General features: G+C 41.8%; 1 protein-coding gene across 1 annotated transcript in view; it reads right to left on the bottom strand.

Moving 5' to 3' along the window:
• Nucleotides 1-27776, bottom strand: part of PAG1 (phosphoprotein membrane anchor with glycosphingolipid microdomains 1) — a 208072-nt gene that overhangs the window by 91846 nt on the left and 88450 nt on the right. The window contains exon 2 of the mRNA XM_054020395.1: nucleotides 19759-19842. The gene's annotated coding sequence lies outside the window, so the exon portion shown is untranslated. The remainder of the gene's footprint in view (nucleotides 1-19758; nucleotides 19843-27776) is intronic.

The following is a 27776-nucleotide window of genomic DNA, read 5'->3' as shown; positions in this document are numbered from 1 at the left end:
GGATGTGGCTTATCTGTTGGAATATCACTCAGGAACTGTGCCTGAATGAAAGAGCTCTGCCTCTCTACTCCACCACATTATTATCTGCATTTGTATAGCTCCCAGACCTCCCAGTATGCTAGGCATTGTATAAACAAATAGAAATACACCGGCCCAGCCATGAAGAGTTTACAATCAAATTAAAGATAAGATCTGACAAGTGACAGTGACAAACAACAGAGGAGTATGAAAAGGGAGGCCAAGTGTATCAGTAACAACATCACATAACTAAATAGGCCAAAGTACGCGTAACTTGTTGGTTACAAAACATTTATATATTTTTTTTGTTTCTGACCAGTCAGATTTTTTTTTGTAGGCATCACCACACAAGTGGGTCCTGAGCAGGGATTTGAAAGAGAGTACTGAAATTTGATGAAATACTGAATCAGATACAGTGTAACAGTTCTCCAGACAAGAGGCAGAGGCAAAGTGGATCAGATTAAAGGAAGAACAGCAGCATAATGGTTGGAAAGGAGAAGATGTCAGTAAATTTGAAAGCTTAATATATTTAAATGTGGCAAATTATATATATGTTTACATGGTAGCTGATTGGGATATCATACTCTCTCACCTGTACAGACAAATATAATCACAGCACACACGCCGATCAGATGCTCTACAAAAACAATGATCCTTGTCTTCAAGGTCCTTTAAGGTAATTTCATCTCTCTGTATAAACTTCATTCAACTCAGCTTCCAACCCTAATTAAAGGTCAAACCTTTGCTACCATTCCACAGCAGCTCTCTAGAATGGTCTACCTGTCTCCCTCCATCTCACTGATTCCGTATCCCTTTTATAAACAACACTCAAACTATAACTCTTCTATGCTACTAGTGCTTAATCATATTCACTCCCTTTATGCCTCTACTACTCGACAGCACTCACCTACTCTAACATTTTTACTATAACATTTCTTTAAATTGTTCATTGTTGTGACTGCTGGGTGATGGGAGAGACTCATATGAACACATAAAATCATTAATGGGGATATCAAATCTCATTGATTAATTTTTCTAGTTTATTTTTTTAATTATATTTAAAAATTTCTTTCTTTTCTTACTCTCATGGATCTGGCTAAGACAGTCTACAAAGAGTAGGAAAATAAATAGTCAATTTTCAAATGACAAAAGATCAACAATGGAGCTACCACAGTTCTGGGGCTGGTAGTGTTTAATATATTAGTGATTTGAACAAGGAAGAGCAATAAGCTGATGCAATCTGCAGATGGCACAAATTATGTTGGTTAGTTATAATACAGAAGATTGTAAGGAATTTACAGGGGCCTAAGCAAGCCAGATGAATGGGACATCACAATGGCAGATGAGATTCAGTGTGCACAAAAGCAGAGCAATGCATACTGGAGAAAATAATTTGAACTGCTTATACATCTTACTGGCTTCTAAATTTACTGTATTATGGAAAAGAACTGAGCACCACTGAAAAGCTGAATGAATGTCTTCATTCAATGCACAGCAGTGGTCAACAAGCCAACAACATGTTAGGATGTTTAAGGGTGGGGAAGAGAAATTTACAGAAAATATTAATGCCATTATACAAATTAATCATATGCCCAGACCTGGAAAACTCTGTTCTGTTCTAGTCACCTCATCTTAGAAAGGATATAGCAGAAAATGAGGGGTACAGGGACAGATCACAATGACCAGGGACGTGGAAAAAAACCTCTCATATGAAGTGATTTGTAATGAATGGGACTATTTCCCTGTTCAAAAGGAGACAAATAAGAAGGGACATAATAAAATAACACAAAATAATGAACTGTAATAAAATACCTGGCTCTTACATGGTGCTTTTGATCTATAGATCTCAAAGATCTTTACAAAAGGAGACCAGAAGGTAGTTCAGGAAATTCTGTAAACCCTTTCTCACAACACAAGAACAAGGGGACAGTCAATTAGGTTTGCCAGGTGTCCGGTTTTCGACTGGAATGCCCAATGGCAGCTCCAGTCTGCACCGCTGATCAGGCTGTTAAAAGTCTGATCAGCAGCACAGCGGGGCTAGGGCAGACTCCCTGCCTGCTGTGGCTCCACCCGGCTCCCGGAAGCAGTGGCATGTTCTCCCTCCGGCTCCTATGTATAGGGGCAGACAGGGGACTCCGCACACTGCTCCTGCCCCAAGTGCCGGCTCCGCAGCTCCCACTGGCCAGCACGCAGAGTCGCCTGGCCACACAGCCACCTAGGAGCCGGGGGGGACATGCCGCTCCTTCTGGGAGCTGCTTCAGGTAAATGCCACCCAGAGCCTGCACCCCAACCCCCTCCTGTGCCCCCAACCCCCCGCCCCAGCCCTGATTCCCCTCCTACCCTCCGAACCCCTTGGTCCCAGCTCAGAGCCCCCTCCTGCACCCCAAACCCCTCATCCCCAGCCCCACCCTAGAGACTGCACCCCCAGCTGGGCCCCCCCCCCACGTGTCCCAACCCCCAGAGCCCATACCCTCTCCCACACCCTGCCTCAGCCCGGAGCCCCCTCCCATACTCTGAACCCCTCGGCTCCAGCCCCAGCCCGAAGCCCCCTCCCGCACTTCTGGTGGCATTCTGGCCCCACCCTGAAGCCTGCACCCCCAGACGGAGCCCTCATCCCCTCCTGCACCCAACCCCCTGCCCCAGCCTGGTGAAAATGAGTGAGTGAGTGAGGGTGGGGAGAGCGACAGAGGGAGGGGGGATGGAGTGAGCACGGGCGGGGCCTCAGACAAGGGGCGGGGTAGGAGCAGGTCCTTGGAGAAGGGGTGGTGGAGGAGGCGGGGCAAAAATGTTTGGATTTGAGTGAAAGTTGGCAACCCCACATTCAATGAAATTGGAAGGTGGCAAATTCAAACCTGATAATAGTAAATATGTTTTTTTAAACACAACTCATAATTAGTTTGTGAAACTCACGGTCACAAGATATCATTTAAGCCAGGAACTGAGCAGGATTCAGAAAAGGATTAAAAAAAAAAATACAGGAACAACTACCCAGAGTTACAGTAAATATTAAAAAGTTTTGAAAAGTAAATTCTCTGTCTGTAGGACATGAGCCAACCTCTGTTCTAGATTAGGAGGGTAAACTTTCCCTGGGAACTGGTTATCCCTATTTCTATCTATTGTAGGATGGTTTATTTATTTGTTTTACCTTCCTTTGAAACCCACGTGGAAACTTATTTGCAAAATCCTTCTGAAACCCCTTTAGAAAAGTGCAGGTCTTTTTATAAATCAACCCAGGAACTTTTAAAATGTCTTTTTTACATCAGATAGCCCATTACTGAAGTAAGTCTATTATAATTTTCATACTAGATAAATGTAAATACATAGGATCTAAACAAAGTGGGAGCTATACAGAGTTTAAAATAGAAATTGCCTTTGTACTGACAGTCTTATGGCTATGTTACTTAGACCTGTGGTTCTCAACCAGAGTACTCGTACCCCTGAGGATATGCAGAGGTCCTCTATAGGGTACATCAACTCATCTAGATATTTGCCTACGTTTACAATAGACTATATAAAGTGCACTAGTGAAGTCAGTACAAACTTAAAATTTCATAAAAACAAAATGAGAAAGTAAGCACTTTTTCAGGAACAGTGTGCTATGACACTTTTGTATTTTTATGTCACATTTTGTAAGCAAGTAGTTTTTGAGTGAGGTGCAACTTGGGGTACGCAACACATATCAGACTCCTGATAGGAGTACAGTAGTCTGGAAAGGTTGAGAACCACTGACTTAGACCAGGAGTCCTGTGGCACCTTATGAACTAACAGACGTATTAGAGCATAAGCTTTCATGGGTGAATACTCACTTCGTCAGAAATGATGATTGTGAAGCTAGGTTGAGGTGGTAAAGTCAGAGGGTGGAAGAGGGTGGGATATAAAGTAAAAGATTCCTTAGCCCAGGAAATAAACAGGCACTGTTTAGTCTGCTTAGCAAACACTGATTCCTAAAGATTGGAACTACTGCACTTCTCTCCCGTGCAGGGCACCAGATATCACTGCTGGTTTTCAGCCTCAAATTGCTCCCTCAAGGCATCCCTAATCATTGCAGCCCCGCACTGGGCCCCTGTAATAGCCCTGCTCTCTGGCTGTGCAAATTCAGCCTCCAGGTGTTCAACCTCGGAGGTCCATGCCTGAGTGAAGCTTTCACCCTTCCCTTCACAAATATTATGGAGGGTACAGCACGCGGATATAACCGCGGGGATGCTGTGTTCGGCCAAGTCCAGCTTCCCATACAGAAATAGCCAGCGGCCCTTTAAATGGCCAAAGGCACACTCCACAGTCATTCGGCACCGGCTCAGCCTGTAGTTGAACCGTTCCTTGCTGCTGTCAAGGCTCCCTGTGTAGGGTTTCATGAGCCACGGCATTAACGGGTAAGCGGGATCTCCAAGGATCACAATGGGAATTTCAACTTCCACTACTGTGAGCTTCCGCTCTGGGAAAAAAGTCCTGGCCTGCAGCTTCCTGAACAGCCAAGTGTTCCGAAAGATGCGTGCGTCATGCACCTTTCCTGGCCAGCCTGTGTTAATGTCAATGAAATGCCCACGGTGATCCACAAGCACCTGGAGAACCATAGAGAAATACCCCTTCCAATTAACGTACTCGGATGCTAGGTGTGGTGGTGCCAGAATAGGGATGTGCGTCCCATCTATCGCCCCTCCACAGTTAGGGAAACCCATTTGTGCAAAGCCATCCACTATGTCCTGCACGTTACCCAGAGTCACAGTTCTTCTGAGTAGGATGCGATTAATGGCCTTGCAAACTTGCATCAACACGATTCCAACGGTCAACTTTCCCACTCCAAATCGGTTTGCGACAGACCGGTAGCTGTCTGTAGTTGCCAGCTTCCAGATTGCAATAGCCACCCGCTTCTCCACTGGCAGGGCAGCTCTCAATCTCGTGTCCTTGCGCCGCAGGGTGGGGGCGAGCTCCTCACACAGTCCCATGAAAGTGGCTTTTCTCATCCGAAAGTTCTGCAGCCACTGCTCGTCATCCCAGACTTCCATGACGATGTGATCCCACCACTCGGTGCTTGTTTCCCGAGCCCAAAAGCGGCGTTCCACGGTGCTGAGCATGTCCGTGAATGCCACAAGCAATTTCGTGTTGTACGCGTTACGCGGCTCGATAGCGTCGTCGGACTCCTCACTCTCACTGTCACTTTGGATCTTAAGGAATAGTTCGACAGCCAAACGTGACGTGCTGGCGAGACTCGTCAGCATACACCTCAGCAGTTCGGGCTCCATTTCCAGCAGACAGATTGCGCTGCAAAGAAACGGTTGAAAGATGGCGCCAAAGGTGGACGGAAACAAAGGGATTTCTGGGATGCAAAGCGATGCATCACGGGGCGTTGGGACAGGACCCAGAATGCCCCGCACCCGCGCCCCCTTCCCACAACCCACGGCGCCAGAATGGGAAGAGATGCTCTGTGGGATAACTGCCCATAATGCACCGCTCCCAATGGCGCTGCAATTGCCGCAAATGTGGCCACGACAGTGCGTTGGCAGCTGTCAATGTGTACAGACTGCATCGCTTTCCCTACTCAGCTGTATGAAGACAGGTTTAACTCACAGTGCTGTACAGCTGCAAGTGTAGCCAAGGCCTCAGACATATTCTTGGGGAAACCAGCTCATCGCCTGTGTTTGGGGAAGCCACCCAGAAGGCTTTGATGTTGGTGCTCTGTATGAAGTAAACCCCAAGCCCTGACTTCAAAGCCTACAGAGTTGTTTGTTTATCTGAAGGCTTTGGGTTTTTCTCAAAACCTACAGACAATCACAGTTTTATTGTAGTAAAGCTACTCTCCATTTACAAAATGAAAAAACCCCACAACAAACAAACAAACAAAAAAACAACTCCAATAAACACACACAAACATCCCTAACAGCTGCACTAGAAACAGGACTAGTAGCCCTTCATTTGTTTAAAGATGTTGTTAAAATGATGTCTACACAGCCATTAAGCATCCATAATGAAGGGTTACAGAAATGTGAAAGTTGAAGTAGAGCGTTAGTGTCAACAGTTCATCATTTATTACAAACAATGAAACCAACCTTTAGTGTCATTAACCCATAAGAAATGGCTTCAAACAGGCAACAACCACATATGGTGAAAGATTCTTACAAGCAGTAACATGTAGAAAGATCAGGGGTATCACTAAGTAGTATTGCTTCCCTTAAGTCCAGTCCTTTAATTTAATTGCCCCTTGGAAAGGAAGGATTAGTCATTAGTGTCTTAGTTTGCTGGTTTAAAATAGTAAAACACCAAAGATGGCTTTGTTCCAAAGCTTTGATGTTAATTATTGTAGCCAGTGGTGACATAGTAGTTTTTCCAAAGTTAATTATTAATAGTTTATAACATACAAGTTACAAATTCAGTGAACACATCATAACAACAGGAATCACATTTTGTGTGTGGGAGGTAGCCCTTCTTCGTTGAAGCCATTTGTGGCTTTGTGTCTAATGTAGACTGCAATCTCTGTGTGTTTTTAGTTTTGTAAAGCATCATGCACAGTTGTGATGTCATGCCTAATTAATAAGGAGATAAGATGAGAATAATTTCTCAGGGTTTGAGACTTATTAGGAATGAAGCTGCAACTGTTTTCTTAACAGGGCTTTATTGAAACAATATCTCCTCAAGGTCTGATACTCTCTGTTGTGTCTCTTAGTACCCAATCAGCATATTATGTCCTTTAATTTAACTGCACTGTCTTAACTCAATCACAGTAATTTTTTTTGTTTAAAGAATCAAGTTAGCACAGTGACTGCATACTTTACTGACAGACTACACCCATCACTAATCCATTCCATGGTTCACTCTCTAGCTACAACTACTTCCAAAGCCTTTTTTGCACTAGGGGTTCTGGGCATTAAGTTTCCCACTACTGATAACACCCATACAGCTGGTATCAGCAGCAAGGGTGGTAGTGCTGGCATTTTAACCACTGTATTGTTTATTTGCCTGAGCAGGGTTAGGAGGTGACAAATATGCTGGTGGCTGTGGCTGCCTCATCTGCAGTTGTGCTTTCACCATTGCTGCCAACAATAGAGCTGCACCAGTGGACAAGATTTATCAATAAATCCTAATATAGATACCTGCTGAAGACAGCATTTTTTGAACTCTGCATCCAGATTGCTCCAGACTATAGGGAGACAGCAATAACAGTTGCCACAACCCCTACGGCCACACTCTCCTTTCTGATAATTTTTCTTTAAAAGATTTTAGTAAAAAATGGGGATTTATTTCTACCAGAGACATTTTTTCATGAAAATAAATGGATAGACTGGTTGGGGGCTTTGACTAGGAGCTCAGGGGAACTCAAGACTGAGCATGATCTTAGCGCACTCACATCTTGAGTCAGTGGATGCTGAGATAGTGATGCTCTTTGACTTTAGGAGGAGAGGATGCAGAACACAGGCTAGATTCTGCTTTGTTACACGGGTGTATATCTGGAACAGCGCCAACATAGTTAGTTACACTGGTATAGCAGGTTAGAAAGTGCAAGAGGGTTAAATGGGTTCTGCAGTTGGAAGCAGGTGACTTTTTTGGATATAAGAGTGGGAGTAGGTCTCTGAAGAGAGATCCAGGGTGTGGGCGGAGCAGACCTGAAAAGTAGCCAAGCCTGGGGAGAAGGTTTGAGCTGATCTTTGTTCTTATATTTCTTTGTTAACAAAGCCAAAACCCAGGAAGGAGGAAATTGGATTTTACATGTTATGTGGACTGTTTGTAGGACAGTTGGGAAATGCACCTGTTCACACAGAGATAATAATCTGGCCCAAAATAGTTGTAAACCCTGTAGACACACTGCTCTGTAATAGCATCTGTTCGCCCTAAGAATACATGCAGGTGCTGAAAAGAGAGGCTGGTGAGGATTCATCCTTGCATTATGTGTAAAATCACAGTCCTGAACAGGATGGGAAAAATCACCAGCATCCAGTCTTGGACTGATGTGGAAGAGGTGAAAATTCTTTTGGATTCACCCATAGGCAGGATGTTTGAGTAGGAGTATATATATATATGTGTGTACACACATACACACACAAAATCAATGTCAATCAATTACCACAAAAATGGCACATAATAAAATGCATAAATAGCTCCAATAAAGTAGCTTTTACATAACTTAACCCATAACATGTTATTGCTTTTGACCACAAATCTTAACAAAAATCAGGTTTCCTGGAAGTATTACCATTGAGTAGACTCTGCGACTTCAGAGAGATGTTTAAACTCCAACATATCGCAAACCACATCAAAAGGCAGTGAAAAAGTCCAAGAGATTTTTTTAAGCAATGTTAGACCTTTTGGGGGAGAAGCTGGTATCTAGCAGAGTGCTCATGACTATAATACAATATAGATTTTTAAAAAACCTTTATTGTTACACAAGTGGCACAGAGTGCTAATCAAAACATGGATTATTATGTTCACTTATATGGGGTTTCTCAGCAACGTCTCAGAAATGCTACTAAGTGGAATCAATTGTACTAAACCAGACAATCTACAAAAAAAAAAAAAAAGGATAAATAACAAACAATACTTTAAAACTGAAGATTCTTTTAGTCTGCCATAAACTGAATTATTACCCACAGTATCTTTAGTTAAACTGCATTTCTGTTATCCATTTGTAGAACTTTAGTATTAAAACAGAAATGTTGCTCCTGTTTACAAACACCGATTAAGCACAGCCCCAATTTACTTCCACTACTGCTGGCATCCACTCTCAGCTGTGATAATGGCGGGGAATAGGAAGCCACTCTTACAAGGATCACACCAGTGCTGATGGGAACACAACTTTCCTAGCTGCAATAAGGTAGAAGGTGTGTTTTTTCTTCCATCTGAAAATTTGTATGGGATTTAATAAAGGATTATGCCTTTCCTTTAGAATTTGTAAGCAACCTACAGAATTCTACAGCAGGAATCTCATTCTTTTAGAGTAGATTAATTTGTTTCTGTTAAATTCAACAGGCCTTTTCCACAAGGAAAATGGAAAGAGCTGGTCCTCTCCTCAACATGGAGCCTTGTATTTGAATTAGGCCTTTTGTACATTAGAAAGGTTCAGGTTTAACTCTGCCAGTAAACCCTCCTAGTATAGCTGCTTATACCAGTACAAGAGTCCTTTTGCACCTATAGCTTAACCCAGGTTCCCCTTCCCCATCCCCCTCAAAAAACTAAAGGATTCTTTTGCTAGTAGAACTGTGTCTACATTAAGGTTTTGCCATTACTATACTATTAAAGATATTTAGTGTAAATCTGCTGTTAAGGATTGTAGCAACTGCAAAAGGCTGTGTAACCCTATCCACCCTATCTGTTGAAGGGCCAGACACAGCATAGCAATCTAGAGGTGAGGAACTCACACATATGAGCTGTTTCCCCACAGAACTCTAACATTCACTTCAGCTTTACTGTCACAGAGAGAGACACTACAAAGAGCTTATGGCCTGACACAAAGGTCACTGAAGCCAGTGGAAAGATTCCAGCTGACATCACTGGGCTTTGGATCAAGCCTTTACTACTTATGGTGTACACATTTTAGTGCTTCATGCTAAGAAGCTTAATTCCCCACCACTACTCCCATCTCTTTGGCCTAGTTAACCTTTCCTCTGGGTTTATAAGCCCATTGGATAGTAGGGTGACCACCTTTCCAAAAGGCAAAACCGGGACACATGCAGGAGCCCTGCCCCTTCCGTGGCCTCGCCCCTGCCCCTCCTATTTGCCCGAGGCCCTACCCCCAGCCAGGCCAGAAGCCAGAGCCAGGCCATGGTAAGAACCGCCCAGGAAGCCACTTACCCAGGGGTTGGGGGAATCGGGGTGCCCGAGAGCAGCCCATGGCCTGTGTCCCCACCCCCCGAGGGCAGCTGGAGGGTCCGGGGCTCCCCGGGTGGTTTTTACCAGGGCCTGGCTGCAGATTCCAGTCTGGCCAGTGGGTCGGGGCCTCAGGGGAAGAGGAGGAGCAGCGGCCTTATGGCGAGTGGGAGCTAAGGCCCATCTCAGCCTCCACCCCACTGGGAAGAGGCTGGCACCACCCCTGAGCCTTGGGCAGGTGCGGAGCAGTACCACAGGGAATCTGGGACAGCATTTGTCCCAGAGTCATTCAGCCCAGGACTAGGACTTAAACTCTGCATTTCGGGACAGGTGGTCACCCTATGGGATAGCCCAGTATAAACTGCCTTCTTGAGCTTGGATTACTTAGAAGCCCACTTACATTACAATCTGGATAGAGGCTTCTATAATACATTTTTGTTATAGTTTCTTTGCTATGTAGAGCATGTGCAATAGGTCAGAAGTTCATCTCAATTGAGGTTCAACTAAAAACTGATCTTGAAATGGTTTTTATGCATTAGTCAGTGTCTTTATAGTGAATTTCTTCTCTTCGTATCCTTCGGTTCCTTGATTAATTTTGTTCTCAAAATCTTGATTTGGGGAAGATATGAGTACTCAGCACAAAACAGATGTTGAGAACAAAATTAATCAAGGAATCAAAGGACTTGTAGAGAAGATATTCTTTAATTGCCTATACACCACTGCTAAGAGTCTGGGTAACAAACATGAGGAATTGGAACTGCTCATTTATGAGCATAAATTTGATCTAGTTCAGAGGTGGGCAAACTACAGCCCGCGGGACCATCCTGCCCGGCCCCCAAGTTCCTGGCCCGGGAGGCTAGCCCCCCAGCCCCTCCCCTGCTGTTCTCCCTCCCCCACAGCCTCAGCTTGCTTGCTCCGCTGCCGGTGCAATGCTCTGGGCGCAGGGCTGTGAGCTCCTGGGGCAGTGCAGCTGCAGAGCCCGGCCTGACCCAGTCTCTGTGCTGCGTGGTGGCAGCAGTGGCGTGCCCCTGCTCCAGCTGGGTGGTGCGGCTGTAGGGCCGCCAGCCACCGGTGCTCCAGGCAGTGCGGTAAGGGGGCAGGGAGCAGCGGGGGTTGGATGGAGGGCAGGAGAGTTCGGGGTGGTGGTCAGGGGGGAAACAGGGGGTTGAATGGGGGCAGGAGTCCCAGGGGGCAGTCAGGAAGGAGAGGAGGAGTTGGATGGGGTGGCGGGGGTCCAGGGGCAGTCAGGGGACAGGGAGCGGGGTGAGTGGATGGGGCAGGGGTCCTGGAGGGCCTGTCAGGGAACGGGGGGGGGGGGCGGGGGGTTGGATGGGGCAGGAGTCCCGGAGGGGGGGGTGCACAGATAGGAGGTGGGAGCCGGCCACGACCTCCTCCCCTAATTGGCCCTCCATACAATTTACGAAACCTAATGCAGCCCTCGGGCCAAAAAGTTTGCCCGCCCCTGATCTAGTTGGTACTACTGAAACCTGGTGGGATGATTCTCATAACTGGAATGTTAAAATCACTGGTTATAACCTATTTAGGACGGCACTCTGTAAAAAATGGCATTACCTGTTTCCGAGTCACTGGCAACTCAGAAGAAAATAATTTCAAGTGCTTATGGATCAATGTCCAAACAGATAGAACACAAGATGGGGCACTAATTAGTGTCTGCTACAGACCACCAAAACACACGAGGGAACAGAATGTCCAACTTCTTACGGACCTAGGGGTAAAAAAAAAAGCTGTGTGATCATGGGGGACTTCTATCTGAGAGACATATAATAGAGGCTTAAGTATGAATGATCATGACTTGATCACATTTGTAATGTGCAAGCAGAACAAAATCTAGACCAGTTATAGATATACTTGGTGCATTAATAGGGCCAGTTTCACAAAGCTGAAAACAACTATGAGCCAAATCAGTTGGGAGGAAGAATTTAATCAGAAAAATGTGAATGATAATAGGAAATCATTTAAGAACTCCTAGCTATATGCCCTCAAAGCCAGAATCGAGGAAAACGACCATGCTGGTTTAAAAAATTGACCTGGCTTAGAGGGGAAGTGGAGGCAGCTGTAAAAACTTATATAACAAATGGAAAAAAAGGGGAAGTTGATAGTAATGAATATACATCAGAAGTTAAGAATTGTAGCGCATTGATAGCGGAAACAAAGGGACCCAGGGAGAAATCTATGTCCAGTAGAGTTTAAAGACAATATGGAGTTTTTTAAACATATGAGTGTGATGGGTTGGACCTCCCTTCTGGGATGCCACCTGATGTACTGGGATTTCACTGAGCCTCTCCTGTTCAACGAGCCTGGGTTCCCTCTCCTTGCTTTGCTGGGGGTAATCCTTATGCCTGTGTGCATTTCTTCAATAAGCCACTAACGCTGTTTGGCCTCATCCAACATAGCACATTTGAAATACAGAGACATGGTGAATATTGATACAAAATTGATCAAAAATGATACATGCATACAGATTGGATACACACATTCAGTAAATCATAAAATTTCCAATGATACCTTTCATGAGTCATCTTGCATGACGTGCATCTCAGTTATGTTATATCCATAGCATAAGCATATTTCCATAAAAAATATGGAGTGTAATGTCACAATGAGGAACAAAAAGAATCCTTATCATTATTACATGGAAATGGTAGAATTATCAATATTAATGAAAAAAAGGCACAAATGTTCAATACATATTTGTGTTCTGTACTTCAGAATAAAATAGATGGAGTGCTATCATATGATAACTCTCTCCACTCCACTACTATCTCAGGAGGAGGTTATACAGCAGCTTCTAAAGTTAGACATTTTTAAATCAATAGGTTTGGATAAACTACATCAAAGGGTTTTAAAATAGTTGACTGAAGAACTCGTTCTATGGTTAATGTTGATTTTCAGTAAGTCTTCATGAACTGGGGAAGTTCCAGAAGACTAGAAGAAAACTAATATTGTGACAATATTTTAAAATGGTAAACAGATGACCTGGGTAATTACAGTCTGATGTCAATCCCAGGCAAGATAATGAAGCATCTGATATGGGACTCGATTAATAACAAATATTAAAGGAGGATAATGTAGTTGATGCCAATCAACATGGGTATATATGGAAAATAGATCCTGTCAAACTACTGGTAAATTGATTTTTTTAAAATTTAATTAAAAGTTTGGTTAATAGATGCAATAGTGCTCACATAATACACTTTGACTTCTGTAAGGCATTTGATTGGGTACTGCATGACATTTTGATTAAAAATACTAAAACAATATAACATTAACATGGCATACATTAGATGGATTAAAAACTGGTTTCAGTTTTTGAAACTGTAAATGCAGAATCACCACCTAGTGGGTGTGTTTCTATTGGGGTCCTGCAGGGATTGGTTCTTGGCCCTATACTAATTAACATTTTTATCAATGACCTGGAAGAATACAAAATCCTCACTGATATAGTTAGCAGTTGACACAAAAACTGGAGAAGTGGTAAATAATGAAGAGGACAGGTCATTGATTCAGAGGGATCTGGATAGCTTGGTAAACTGGGCGCAAGCAAAAATGTGTGTTTTACTACAGCTAAATGTAAATGTACACATCTAGGAACAACGAATGGAGACAGACTCTAAATTAGTTAGATGTTGCACTGCTGAGGGCAGCCATTGCCTCAATATCTCTAAAAATGTGGGCCTAGCCCCTTTCACATCAGCTGAAGTATTTGAGGTGCTGCATAGTGAGTCATGGTCAACAAATACAAAGTCCTTGCTTCCCAACAGGTGTCAGGAACGCAGGATGGTCTTGTGGGAGTCAGGGTATTTGGATCTGTTCTTGCCTTGCAGTGAAGTTACTGTGTGACCTAAGTGATATCTCTGTGCTTCCACTTACCCATCTGTAAAACGGGGACAATACTTACCTATCTCACAGGAGAAATTAAATTAACCTCCGCACTGTGCTTTGAAAATGTGAAGCATGATTATTGTTAAAGAACCCCAGCCACTTGGTGGAATAAACAGCGCTTCAAAGGGGGAAAATAGCCCCTGCTCTGCTACCTTCCACAGAATCCAGAGTGAGGTGGGAGGCTTTCCAGGACACGTGAAAAAGAGTGGGCAAAATGGATGTTTGGAAGAAGCATTTCTCCAGCAACAAATAACTAGAGTTACAAATAAAACAAGAGTAAAGGTACACAGAGAGCAATGGAGCTTTTATACTTAGCTGGAAAGGATGGCTCGGTGGTGGAAACATCAGAATTGAAATACTCTACAGGTTCCAATCTAGGTAAACTGGATTAACCCTTCATCCTTACAGTAAATGGACGGAGCTCCATGCACTTTACTTTCGTAAAACTTTCACCCAAGACCATAAAAATTGAAGCTCTGTCTGCATGTTCAAGAGCCTATTGGTTTATTTTGTAATAGATGGGGTTTCCCCATGAGTCAGTGAACAAAGGCTGTTTCCCTGCATTCCAGATGCTGCTATAGTCCAGTGGTTATATACAGTATATATTATTTATAAAGTGCTTTGGGATGAGATGTGCTAGATAAATGTCAAATATTATTACACTACTGTACACTGTACTTAATTGGGAACACTAAAATGGAATTGGCTACTTTATAGGAGCTCTTTCTAGTAAAATAATTTAATCTAATGATAGTGAATGTCCATGACCACTTATTGATTAAGACACCATTAGTATAAATCCTGCTCAATAAGGATGTATTTATCTAGTGTCAAGTAGTTAAGTGTTTACTCATGAGTTATACAAGTTTGAAAAGCTAAAACTGCGTCTTATATGAATTGCCAAATAAAGAGTAACAGGTGTATCTTACTGAAAACTCAGGAAGTCTTAGGGCTGTGTCGATGGAAGAGCGCTCTCCTGTCGACATAATCTAAGTTGATGTAATTTACGTCACTCAGAGGGGTGTTTTTTTCATCGACTTAAGCGATAATGCAGACAAGCCCTTAGTCAAGGACAGCTGGAAGCATACCGTATAAAGCCATACGGTTTCAGATTGTGGAATTTAGAAGCTCCATTGACAAGTTTAGTCTTAAAATATACACCAGGACTGCTCACCCAAAAAGAAAATTTCATGCAACAAACAGAGTCTACACAATATTAAGATTGGGAAATCAGGTACTCCAATCTAGGATAAATTTTGAGCTCAACCTTAGCATTGTCCCTTTGTACTTATTACTTAAAATATAGTATACCATAATTTATGTCAATTAGTACAATATATAATACAAACTAATTTCTAATATATGTTACATGCAGTCTTCAGACTTGGCTTGATTTTTGTGTTTAAATTATAGCTATAAAACATGGCAAGTTTGAAGCAAATCAGTCTCCCAGCATTTTAAACTACTCTATAGGCCTGAATTAATCTAAGAAGAAAAAGTTTCAACTTGCTTAATCTAAACATTCATAACGTCAAAGCTTCTAAGCCACTTTTTTTCACAGCTGGCTTGTTTTACAGGTGCCATTGATATATATTAAACTCGAGCCTGGAGATGATGGGTCTTGTATATAAGATCGTATGAGAATTTCCCATTTATAATACACTCATATTGTATTAACTAATTTATTATAGTAAAATAAATACATTTTAAAAGCATAAGACTAGAGAGGCAGAGTTAGGATGAACTTGATTTCTCTTTGCATTAAACTAGATTTCCTTTAATATTATAGGGCCAAAACATGAGGTACTTACTCAGGCAAAACTCAATGGAAGTTTTGCCTGTGTAAGCACCTCAAGATGTGGCTCTTCAATTGTATTCTGAAAGGCTCTCCAAAACAAACAATGAAAGGGTTAACTTAGCTGGCTAGCAGTTTCTCTCCCTCATTCTCCCCCACCCCCACATGATCAGAAGGGGAAGTATTATATACATTTTTTTTTAAACCTAGTTTTTTGGGACAGATTCCAACTTCCCCTCTCTCTTAACTGCAATGCGCTGTACTGTACCACTCTTGTAAATGCAAATTTTAAAACTGATCTTAAAAATATTTTAATAGCTGGGGCAATGGCATTATTCCTATACTTTACCCTAAACAGAAAGGCCTCTTTTCTCCCACCCAAACTGTTAACATCCCTAGATTTACAGGCCCCATTCTAAAGTAATATTTAAAATAAAGGCCAACACAAGAAGCGCTTACCAGCACAACCTGTTCCCCTCGAGAGTACTACTTCCTCTCTCACTAAAATCCTTTTATCTAATGCCCCATATCCATGAAGTTTATATTGTCATTTCAGAGACTTTAAATTGCTGGAGAAGCATTTGCTTTTCCCTAGTATCTTTCTCCATCAAAATTCGCCTTTTCCCACCTTCTAAAATTATTCTCCAAACTGTCCTGTTTTCTTTTATAAGAGCAACGTTATTCACCCAGTCCCAAAAATGTATCTGATGCCGCCTTTCCCCCCCCCCCCAATTTGTGTGTGCTACAAATAGTACTTTACAGTAGAGACATTAACGGAAGTAACTGAGCAGCCACATATCACAAGGGGGAAAATAAATATTTTTTCCTCTTTAAATTAATGTACACCCTCCCATAACAGTTTATGGGTCAAGCCTGGTGGTATACAAGGTTTGGATTATCTATTTTTCCAGAGACTAGTTAGAAGAAGATAATGAATAAAACTGTTGATTCATTAGCATTCACTCTCTCTGGGATACCAACAGTCTAGGTTTTTATGATCTTCAAACAATTCTATGAAAAAAGCTCTTTATTTTCCCTGTCTAAAAAACAATCCATTTTATTCTACTTTTCTCCTGACTACTTAAAAGTAACACGGCTACCCCTATGATACTAAAGTATTTGGCTCTCTCCATTTTCCATAGATGGGTTTTATTTTCCCTGTTAAGAGCCTTTTTAAGCTGCTACTGCCATGTTTCAGTAGAAATAGCAGATGATGACACTCTTAAGCTCTCACAATTAATCAGTGCTCTAATTGAAAGCATTTATCAAGGGAAACAGCCCTTCTCTTTTGTCATGCTCTCCTGTTTTCGTATTTTCTTTCTGAACAAGAAGGATGACAAAAATCAATATTTCTTTTAACCAAGGGATCCATGTTTTCAGCTCTGAGGCTGATGTATAAAATCTAAATTTCCAGCAGTTAGAACAAAGAAATGGAGAAGGTAAGGCAAGTAGCAACAGATGTTCTCCCATTTTTAGTAACAAAAGCAAAATTTTAAAATGTCCTTAGTTATTCCAATAGAGAAAGCTTACTTGGTCAGAAATGTATATAGGTGCATGCCAAAAGAAATAAGTTTCAGAGTGGTAGCTGTGTTAGTCTGTATCAGCAAAAAGAATGAGGAGTACTTGTGGCACTTTGGAAACTACACATTTATTTGAGCATAAGCTTTTGTGGGCTAAAACCCACTTCATCGGATGCATATAGTGGAAAATACAGTAGGAAGATATATATACACAGAGAGGACATGAAAAAATGGGTGTTGCCATACTAACTAGAATGAGAGTAATCAGTTAAGGTGGGCTATTATCAGCAGGCGGAAAAAAAAACTTTTGTAGTGATAATCAGGATGGCCCATTTCCAGCAGTTGACTAGAAGGTGTGAGTAACAGTAGGGGAAAAAATTAGCATGGGGAAATAGGTTTTACTTTGTATAATGACCCATCCACTTCCAGTCTTTATTCAAGCCTAATTTAATGGTGTCCAGTTTGCAAATTAATTCCAATTCTGCAGTTTCTCGTTGAAGTCTGTTTATGAGGCAATGCCCCTCTGCCATGTATGTTGGCCAAACCGGACAGTTTCTACGCAAAAGAACAAATGGACACAAATCAGATGTCAAGAATTATAACATTCAAAAACCAGTCGGAGAATACTTCAACCACCCTGGTCACTCGATTACAGACCTCAAAGTCGCAATACTCCAACAAAAAAGTCCCCTAGCATCCCTACTCTACTTGTGCTACGTCTTCATCATCTGGACCCATGGAAAAGAAGCCCTTGAGGAATTCCACCATAATTTCAACAATTTCCATCCCACCATCAACCTCAGCCTGGACCAGTCCACACAAGAGATCCACTTCCTGGACACTATAGTGCTAATAAGAGATGGTCACATAAACACCACCCTATACCAGAAACCTATTGATGGCTATACTCATCTACATGCCTCCAGCTTTCACCCAGACCACACCATATTGTCTACAGCCAAGCTCTAAGATACAACCGCATTTGCTCCAACCCCTCAGACAGGGACAAACACCTACAAGATCTCTATCAAGCATTCTTACAACTACAATACCCACCAGCTGAAGTGAAGAAACAGATTGACAGAGCCAGAAGAGTACCCAGAAGTCACCTACTACAAGACAGGCCCAACAAAGAAAATAACAGACCACCACTAGCTGTCACCTTCAGCCCCCAACTAAAACCTCTCCAGTACATCATCAAGGATCTACAACCTATTCTGAAAGACGATCCCTCACTCTCACAGACCTTGGGACACAGGCCAGTCCTCGCTTACAGACACCCCCCAACCTGAAGCAATTACTCACCAGCAACCACACAACAAAAACACTAACCCAGGAACCTATCCTTGCAACAAAGCCCGTTGCCAACTCTGTCCATATATCTATTCAGTGGACACCATCACATCAGCCACACTATCAGAGGCTTGTTCACATGCACAACTACCAAATGTGAAAGATGCATGGATGCTCAAAGCCTGCTGGGATGAAATTGAGTTTCCCCACTGAACCTTACCCTTTACATAGTTGCAAGGCTATGTCCCCGACCCTCCATACATCCTCAAAGCCCTTCACCCTCAGAGGAGAATGCAGCAGTGTCTCCTAGCTCGGGGGATATGGATTATGCTAGAGAACTTGTTAGCTCACACATTTTGACTAACAGGGCATTAAACATGACTACGCACCTCATGCACACAAGGTACCTCTAAAGTTAACTATCACCAGCTAACATGCTTCTGACCATGACAGTCCTTGACCACGCTAAAGGCAAAACTATGTTTACATTGTGTTAATTATATTGTGTTCATCAACACATTGCTGTGATGAATTTTCTCAGTGTATACTGGGCCTCTGAGTCCTGTTTCCTCTGCAGCTGTCTTTATAACAAAGGCAGACTGGAACCTAGAACTTATGTGGGTAAAGTAGTGTTGTCCAATCCATCTACTCAGCATGCACTTGTTGCCAGCTGCAGAGACTGCAACATGGCAGCAGAGGGGTGTAGAAAGAAAAGGTATCTGCTGCTGAATAAGGCAAAGCTTCCCGTAATTCTGTTCCCTGGCAGCAATAGTGAGCTGAGCTGCCTGTCGTGAGGGAGGCCCAAATGACCAAAGAAGGGGAAAGATGGCCTTGCAGAGAGAATAGCTTACTCATTGCTACTCTGAAGACTAGGAGAAGGAGGAAGAGAACAAAGCTCTGAGAAGTAGGGAAAGAGGAGATGGAGAAGAAGTGAGCACAGAGTTAGGAAAAAGAGAACTTGCATGATGGGGGAAATGAGGAAGAGCGAGGTAGTAGGAGGAAGAGTGGTGGTTCTCATGGGGAACCAGAAAGCAAACCTTGGCTCTCATTTTTTACCCCAGCCTTTAATGAAGAATACAGTAAAGTATTTCACTGATCTGCTATATAAAAGATACAAGGAACATACGACATGCCTCTCCCCCATGAGCACCATCCCAGAGAGTTTAAAGCCAGCAGGAAAAATTCTGCTTGCAAATTTAATACTGTAATCTACAACACTATTTAAAAATGTCATTACCCCATGTATAATGCAATTAAATTTTCATCACATGTTTGTTAGCACAGGGTGATAAAATGACAGTATATGTAATTCATACTTGAAAAACACTAGTTGCCATGTGAAATAATTTCATATGGAAATTCAGTAAGTGCAAAATTAAAAAAAAATAAAATAAAACAAACTAACAAATCAAAACAAACAATCAAAACAAATCTTACTTTCAGTGGGTGTCTCCTACCTGGCATCAGTGTCCTCAGAGGTTATCATGCAGGTCCTCCCAACAGGGAAACAAAGCTTGAGTGCTGAAAAATGAAGTAGTGGTTAAAATATTATTGCAAGCACTGCCTGTAAGTTGTAAACACAGATCTATCTTTTTGTTTCTAAATACCAGTACAGAATAGAAAATATAACTGTGAAAGCCAAAAGCATTCCACTTCAAGCTGATTCTGCCTGTTTTGTCTAATACACACCAGAGGAAATGGTTATTATATATTCACTAAAAATCTGGCATTCAGCGAACGAACTTTGAGTAAGAGTTTTATGTGAATAGGGCATTTTGGTGCACATATGCCTGTCCCAGCATCTTTTATTAACTGAGTGAATAACTGCTATATAATTGTTTGGCAAATTAAGCAACATCCTTATTAAAAGATGAAACTCCAGTACAAAAAGTGATGTGAAATGTTGGCCTTAAACCAACCAAAGCCAGGTCATTCATAGGTTCAGAATAAGAGTGCCTTATTTTGATGTATTGTTTTGTTGTTAAGTATCAAAGGGGTAGCCATGTTAGTCTGGATCTGTAAAAGCAGCAAAGAGTCCTGTGGCACCTTATAGACTAACAGATGTATTAGAGCATGAGCTTTCGTGGGTGAATACCCACTTCTTAGGATGCATGTTTTGTTGTTGTTGTTTTTACCTTTCTAAAAGGATTGAAATTAACAAGATTAACCCTGATGGGCTAACTACACTAGTGGGATGAGCAGGTGTAATTCTATTGCCACCATCAGCAGAAGTGAATTTTGCCACCCTATGATTCTGAGAACTTTTAATGGACTATCAAATGTTTAGCTCTTAGGACTTAGAAGAACAGAGTATCTATCCTCAGCACTCTGCACTGGCTGGGATTCTCAGATGAACACACTCTTTCAGAGAATCTAACCACTTCCCATCCTCCTGCTCTGAATCCCATTTCCATTCCTACATTTCCTCCCTCTCCCTCCCATAAAGAGAACCCCACAATCCTCCCGAGGTTCCCCAAAACCTGATCTGTGAACTCTTCTCTCCTGCTCTGTGCCCACAGACCCTCATTGGCTGGCCTCACTGCAAGAGTTGCTCTAGGCTTTGGGCCAGAAGCTCGTCAGCCCTGGCCTCTCATGCCATGGGACCCTGGGCCTGTTCTCTTTCCCAGCATGAAGGAAGTGGTCGGATCCAGAAGCAATAGGAGGCGGACCACTTCAGGCAGGCCAGCCAAGAGGGATGACTGTTCTTAGCAGGGAGCAAAGAGGCTGGCTCAAGATTTGCTCTTTCTATTAGTTCTGACCCAACTCCATCTTATAGCTGCCTCGCTAGTTCTATAAGGGTTCATAGGAGTTACATGTGTATCAAGGGAAGACCAGACCCTGTACTGCCGACAGTATTTATTTTCAGGTACAGTATTTTCAAGTGAGATCCTATCACCATCTCTGTCTCCTGTGGCCAAATGATATTTTCTTTTCACTCCTTAACTGTTGGCCCAGTGTGGCGATTGACTTGTGGGTGGTGAGCTTGTAGTTCCCTACTCTTTAGCTGGTCAGCTAGTAATCCCTACTGTTTTTGGCAGCCTTTTGTTCAGTCTGATAGGCAACGGCTGCTGTTGTCATTATCCGCATGTTTCGATGATTTCCCATACAACGTGATGTGTTTGCTATTTGAAATGGTGGTTCCTGGAGATTGAAACAGCACGGGAGCACAAAGTAGAGTGTGCCATGTGGAACTGGCACATGGTACCAGGCACACAGATGGTACTGGCAATGTTTTTCTGAATGAAAGCCTCCAGATGTGCAACAGTTGGTGCTGCGATATACAGTAAGAAAGGAGAGGTATATCACAAGATTTGCTATTGTGAGCAGCAGACTTTCCTCATTTCTGATTCCTTTTCTGTTTAAGTACCAGAGTCCAAGATTTTCTAAAGTCACTAGTGATTTTAGGTTCTCCAGGTGTTGGATGTCCAACTTGAGACACCTTAAGAGAACCTGACTCAGAACTGAGCTCCCACCCTCTGAAGGCATCTCAGGTTGGGCATGCAAAATTATTAGTAACTGACTTTTGAAAATCATGTTCATACTGTATTTATTAAACCAAAAATGGCTATTTAATGCAGCATGAACACTTCCAATAATGCTCTTACAACTGAAACATTCACAGAGGATGACAATAACAAAAACAACCAGAAAACCTGTAACTGCTCAGACAAAATATATTTTTTTATAAAAGTAGAAAAATGAAAAATAAAGTAGAAACGCTACAAAAAATTGCCATTTAACTGGTAAGGACATAGGGGAAATACATCTGCATTACTACATAAAAAACTGCTTAGCACAATTTGCAATCACAAAATGCCAGAAGAAATATTGCTTAATAAACACAAGCTGTTTTTTTCTTTTTGCGGTACTATGTGGAACAAATGTTAATTTTTCACCACAGTGTGGAATGTTTTTTTTACCACAGGGAACACCTAAGAGGCACAGAACTGTATCTGGTAACATGCAGAGCTATTTATCCTATCTAGTGTCCATACAGAAATGCAGCTCTATTAGCAAAATACTCAGTCACACTGCATATATACAGTAGCTGCTAAGTATAAAATGAAGGCTGAAAGACTAAATGGTCTTTTCTTCCTCTGATGGGAGCACATAAAGAATTTCTCATTAATGGTAATGGGAGCTGCTCTAAAAGGGGAACGGGTCTGAACTTAAATAATCCTCAATTTCTGCAAGACTCAGTATTATCAAGCTACTGTTTGTTCTAAACTGCCGATTCTTCCAAAGAATGCTGCACACTGCTGAACTATTCTGTTCCTATTGTGTGCATTTTTAATTAATAATGGATTAAACAGCATTAACTAATGTGCTACCATACAAGTGAAAATATTACCTTCAACTGAAAAGGTTTCTTCATCCAGGAACCCATTTCTATTCTACCAAAGACACCATGAAAAGCTATTAGCAGCACATTATAACATTCCGTCTTCTAGTTAATCCAATTCTTGGAATTCTGATATTCTTGTCCACTCTGCTACTTTCTGATTCTGTATGCGCAGCACAAATCTCTACCTTATTTGGCTGCCAAGCGTATTACAGGGAGCAAACAATGCCTTCTCTGTCAGAACAGAGAATGAATAGTATCACAAAGACACTCCTCTAATGTACAACCCTGTACTTTTACCCTGTCCTTGGAATAGTTTAACTAAGCTGAGAACTGATGGGAAAAACACTGGTGCGTTTTTGATTGCCCAAAACTCCATTAAAAATTATTTAGTGAATTATGCACAAAACCTTACATTTAAAGATGAAATGAAACATACAATAGCAAGAATACTCTCTGTCAACTTGATTCATGCTTTTTCTGTTTCAGATATGTGGGTGTCTGTGAGAGCAATAGGGGAGGAGTTATTTGGGATATAATTTTAAGGGGCGGAAAAGGTTGTTTCAAGTCATAAAGATTAACATCGGGAAGAGAAATCTCACACTGACATAGCAATGTATGTTTTAAACAGTCTGCTATGTATTTTGTTTTGAAACTGACTATGAATTCTGCTCCTTTTGCTAAGGCTTAATTTCTGGAATAGAGTATTAATACTATGGTTTATACTGTGAGAGTCTGAAGTCACACATCAGAAATCCTCCAAACAAATCTGTCTGTTCACTTTTTCCAAAAGACATTACAATTTAATTTTTCCAGAACACATGATAGTCGATGACCTTCCAAAACAAGTACTTTATGAGAAACAATGAATGGCTTTCTTAGCAGATGTTTACAGCTGTCAATATGCAGAAGAGGATAGTAAGATTCTTAAATTTATTACACTATTCCCCATAAAGCTCTTTTGGCAATGAATGATATATACCAGCCGTCCCTTTTTAAAGCAGTTGTGTAAATTTTTACCTCTAAGAATCAAATAAATGCTCCTAAGTTTCAACCAATATATTTTGGAAGGCAGGGCATAGTGTATACCCAGCACAGTTCTCCTACATAGTCTTCTTTCAACTGGAACAAAAATCAGGCACTGATCCTGCAAAGATTTATATATGTGCTTTAAAGTTCAGCACATGAATAGTCTTACTGAACTCATGTGCATAGTTCTCTGCAGAATCACAGCCTCAGACTCAGGCACAGTGCAGTTCAGACCTCGCTTGAAGCAGTTCTGAGTTGGGAAGGCCAAGTGAAATAACAAGGGGTAAAATCCTTGACCCACTAAGTCAATGGCAAAACTCCCATTGACTTCAGGGTTTTGAGCCAACCTGACAAGGATTTGGGGTATTCCCATATGTGGTAGATGTCTTTGATATTTTTTAAAGTTAATTTAACTGGAAGATTTTTTAAATAGCCAAAGTTAACTTTATATCAGTGGTTTACAACCTTTTTAGGCTGAGTACCCTTTCCAAATAATGTAGCCTACTGCAAACCCCCATCTGAGATAGGGTCAGAATATACCTATGAAAACAGGGGGGAAAAGGTCGATAAAGGATAACAAGATGTGTTGTCTGCCATTAAAGGATTTTTCTTGTGTACCCCCGACAAGAGCTAGGGATATACATACCCCAGTTTGAAAACCACTGCTTTATATGTAGCAGGAGGAAACAATACTGTTTCTTAAAGCTGATTGCCAGTAACAACATTCAGGGACCATTTAGCCAGGATGGAGCACGATTGTGGACTTGTTCCAGTTCCCAGATGAACTATGGTAACATTACAATAATTTCCCATTGCAATCAGTATTATTTAGCAATTTGCTGGCAGTCTGTCAGGGCTCTTCCAGCTGTCCAGAGTAGGTCCTGCCAGGTCAGGATGGAGGCTCACTGACAGGGCAATATGGACACTTATACTGCTGAAGTTCAAGCTATACCTATTTATTAACTTCTAATAAGTTAGCACCTGTTACTTTGGTCACTTCTGTGGACAAAATACTTCATTCTCCAGGGCTGTCATTATGGGACCTTGGCACTACATTAAAAAGTTATTTTAAAGAATGAATGGCTGCAGGTTTCTATGAACAAATAATATTAGGTGCTTGCAATTGAATTTAGAACATTAGTTTGAAGAATGAAGAGATATTTCTTAACTTAAAAAACAAAACAGTGCATCGGGAGTAATTTAAATTAGGCCAAATCCTAAAATCCTCACTCAGGAAACTTCAGTGGGAGTGTAGTGTTAGTGGAAAGTGCACAGAAGCTAAGTAAGAACTTGTCCCTTAACGCACAAGCATTTTTTTAAGAGCATGATAGAACAGGACTGTCCCAAATGAGCAGCCCAAATTTTTTATTTATAGCTTAACAAAGAGAAGGCTAAAAGATGACCTGATTACAGTCTGTAAATACGTACTTGGGGAACAAATATTTGATAATGGGCTCTTCAGTTTAGCAGAGAAACATATAACACCAGGGGTTGGCAACGTTCGGCATGCGGCTCGCCAGGGTAAGCACCCTCGCGGGGCCGGGCCAGTTTTATTTACCTGCTGACGTGGCAGGTTCGGCCGATCGCGGCCCTCACTGGCCGCAGTTCGCCGTCCCGGGCCAATGGGGGCGGCGAGAACTGGCGCGGGCAAGCGATGTGCTGGCCGCGGCTTCTCGCCGCCCCCATTGACCCAGGACGGTGAACCGTGGCCAGTGGGGGCTGCGATCGGCCGAACCTGCTGTGTCAGCAGGTAAATAAAACTGGCCCGGCCCGCCATGGTGCTTACCCTGGCGAGCCGCATGCTGAACTTTGCCGACCCCTGATATAACATGATCCAATAGCTAGGAGTTGAAACTAGATAAATTCAGACTGGAAATAAGGCATACATTTTTAATGGTGATGATATTTAACTTTTGGAACAATTTACCAAGGGTTGTGGTGGATTCTCCATCTCTGACTATTTTTAAATCAAGACTAGTTGTTTTTCTAAAACACGTGTTCTCGGAACTATTTGGGGAAAGTTCTCTGGCCTGTATATACAGAAGATCAGACTGGATCATCACAATGGTCCGTTCTGGCCTTTGAATTGGTGAAAAACCCTGTTCTGAAGGGTAGTTAAGTTTATCCAGAGGTAAATCAGAAAATAACCAAAACACTTGTCCTAGTCGCTACTAGAAACATTTTGGAGCAAGGACCATATCTGCCAGCACCTGGCGCAATGGGACCCATATGCTGCTTGAGACCTCCAAGCACTGCCACAAAACAACCACAACACTCCCCTTATTAACATTACACACAAGTACTGCAAGTGGTGCCCTGATTCTGTTTTTAGCCTTGATTTAGGAAACAGAAATCTAACAATGTTAACCTGGTTGAATTTTAGGTGTAAAATTTCTTTGACATAATATCTGAAATGTACCAAAAATATTCCAGAGGAAAATACAATTTAGCTTAAAGGGGCAGTGTCAGGGCTGATGGACCTCAAATCTGACCTATTTTTTCCCTATAGAGTTGTATAACTGATTTCAAAATCCATATACTTTTATACATTTAAAAAACTGCTTCAGTGAGTTTTTTTCCTTCTCTGAAAGCAAGAAAATGTCTCAAACTAAAGAAATGCTAGGAGGCCAGAACTCATGAACAACTTTACAAATAGCAAGGGAAAACAATAACTAAATCTTATATACATTGAGACACATTCATTGCTAGAACCAAATAGAATCAATTCAATGAAGGTTAGTTAGGTTGCCATAGCTATGCCGGCATAACCCTGCAGTACAGATGCAGCATACGACGGAAGAGGTTTTTCCGTCAGTGTAGGAACACCACCTCCATAAGCAAGGATAGCTACATTGATGGAAATATTCTTCCATTGACATAGTTGCATCTACACTGGGGTTAGTCGACATAGCTATGTTGGTTGGGGTAAATGTTTTTCACATCCCTTTCTGACACAGATACGTAAGCCTAACTTTTAAGTGTAGACTGGGCCTAAGAATTGGCCAGCAAGAGTGTCGTACTGTAGGCCAACTTTATTTCCCTCCCCCCGTTTTAAACCTGTACTACATCTGAAAATGGTGGGTGTCAGTATTATTTTCCACCAATTCTCGTAACATTTTTCTCCTGAGTGTGTAACATCTGGGAATGGCAGAGCAGCATCAACAGACTGAGATGTCATTCATTAAATACCTTGGGTTGGAGGTGGTATTTTCAAGAATGGCATCATTAAATGGCAGTCACCAGGAGCTTAAAGTCTTTCCCATGCAGCCTAGAAGATAGTTGTGGATACCTGGGAATGTCTTCTGCGCAATCTCATCCCAGTTCAGTGATATTTTTACCTTTATTCTGTCCTACCAGATTTTTAAACAAAAACTCATGTACCTAGGTGCACCTAGTGCAATTTGGCAGAGATACTTCTATGGGGAATTTAGTACGTCACAACAAAAACTCAGGGCCACTTACCCAAATTGTATTTCCCAGATAGATTTGTATTGCTAAATAATATATAGAGATTAAGAGCTACCATTAATATAGTTTATCACATTCTTTTTTCCTCTGAGTTTGTGTGACCCTGAGCTATTCTGAATCTTCTCATGCCTTGGTAACTGCTTTTACAGCATCTCCTCTGGCACATAAAGATGAGGCCATTATTCCCTAATACAGTAGGAAACTTATATTAACTTCCAGAGGCATGGAAAATGCTTTTCAGTTATATTAAGTGCCGTGCATAATATTCTGATTTCAGTTACAGCAATGCAAAGCCAAAGAACTTCATTAACTTCAATGTCTCTGGATTCACACCAGTGCAACTGAGATCAAAATGTCTTACATACATTATTTACATGCACACTAAGAACTAAAGAAGAATTTTTAAAAGAGCATAACATCCAGGGAAAAAGAGACATTGCTTAGGGCAGTTTGGATGGTGAAAAAAGAGCTCTGGCACTGAATGCAAGAATGACTGTGGAACTACAGATTGGAAGTTAAAAGGAATACCTTTAAGCTATATTCGTCTTTAAAAATGTCAAAGAAGGTTTGTCCCATGTTAGGAAAAGTAACCACAGGAACACATTACAAATCTTTG

The sequence above is a fragment of the Malaclemys terrapin genome, chromosome 2 (assembly GCF_027887155.1).
Source record: "Malaclemys terrapin pileata isolate rMalTer1 chromosome 2, rMalTer1.hap1, whole genome shotgun sequence".
Lineage (NCBI taxonomy): Eukaryota > Metazoa > Chordata > Testudines > Emydidae > Malaclemys > Malaclemys terrapin.
The sequence above is the reverse complement of the archived record's forward strand: the minus strand, read 5'-3'. Positions and strand labels throughout refer to the sequence as shown.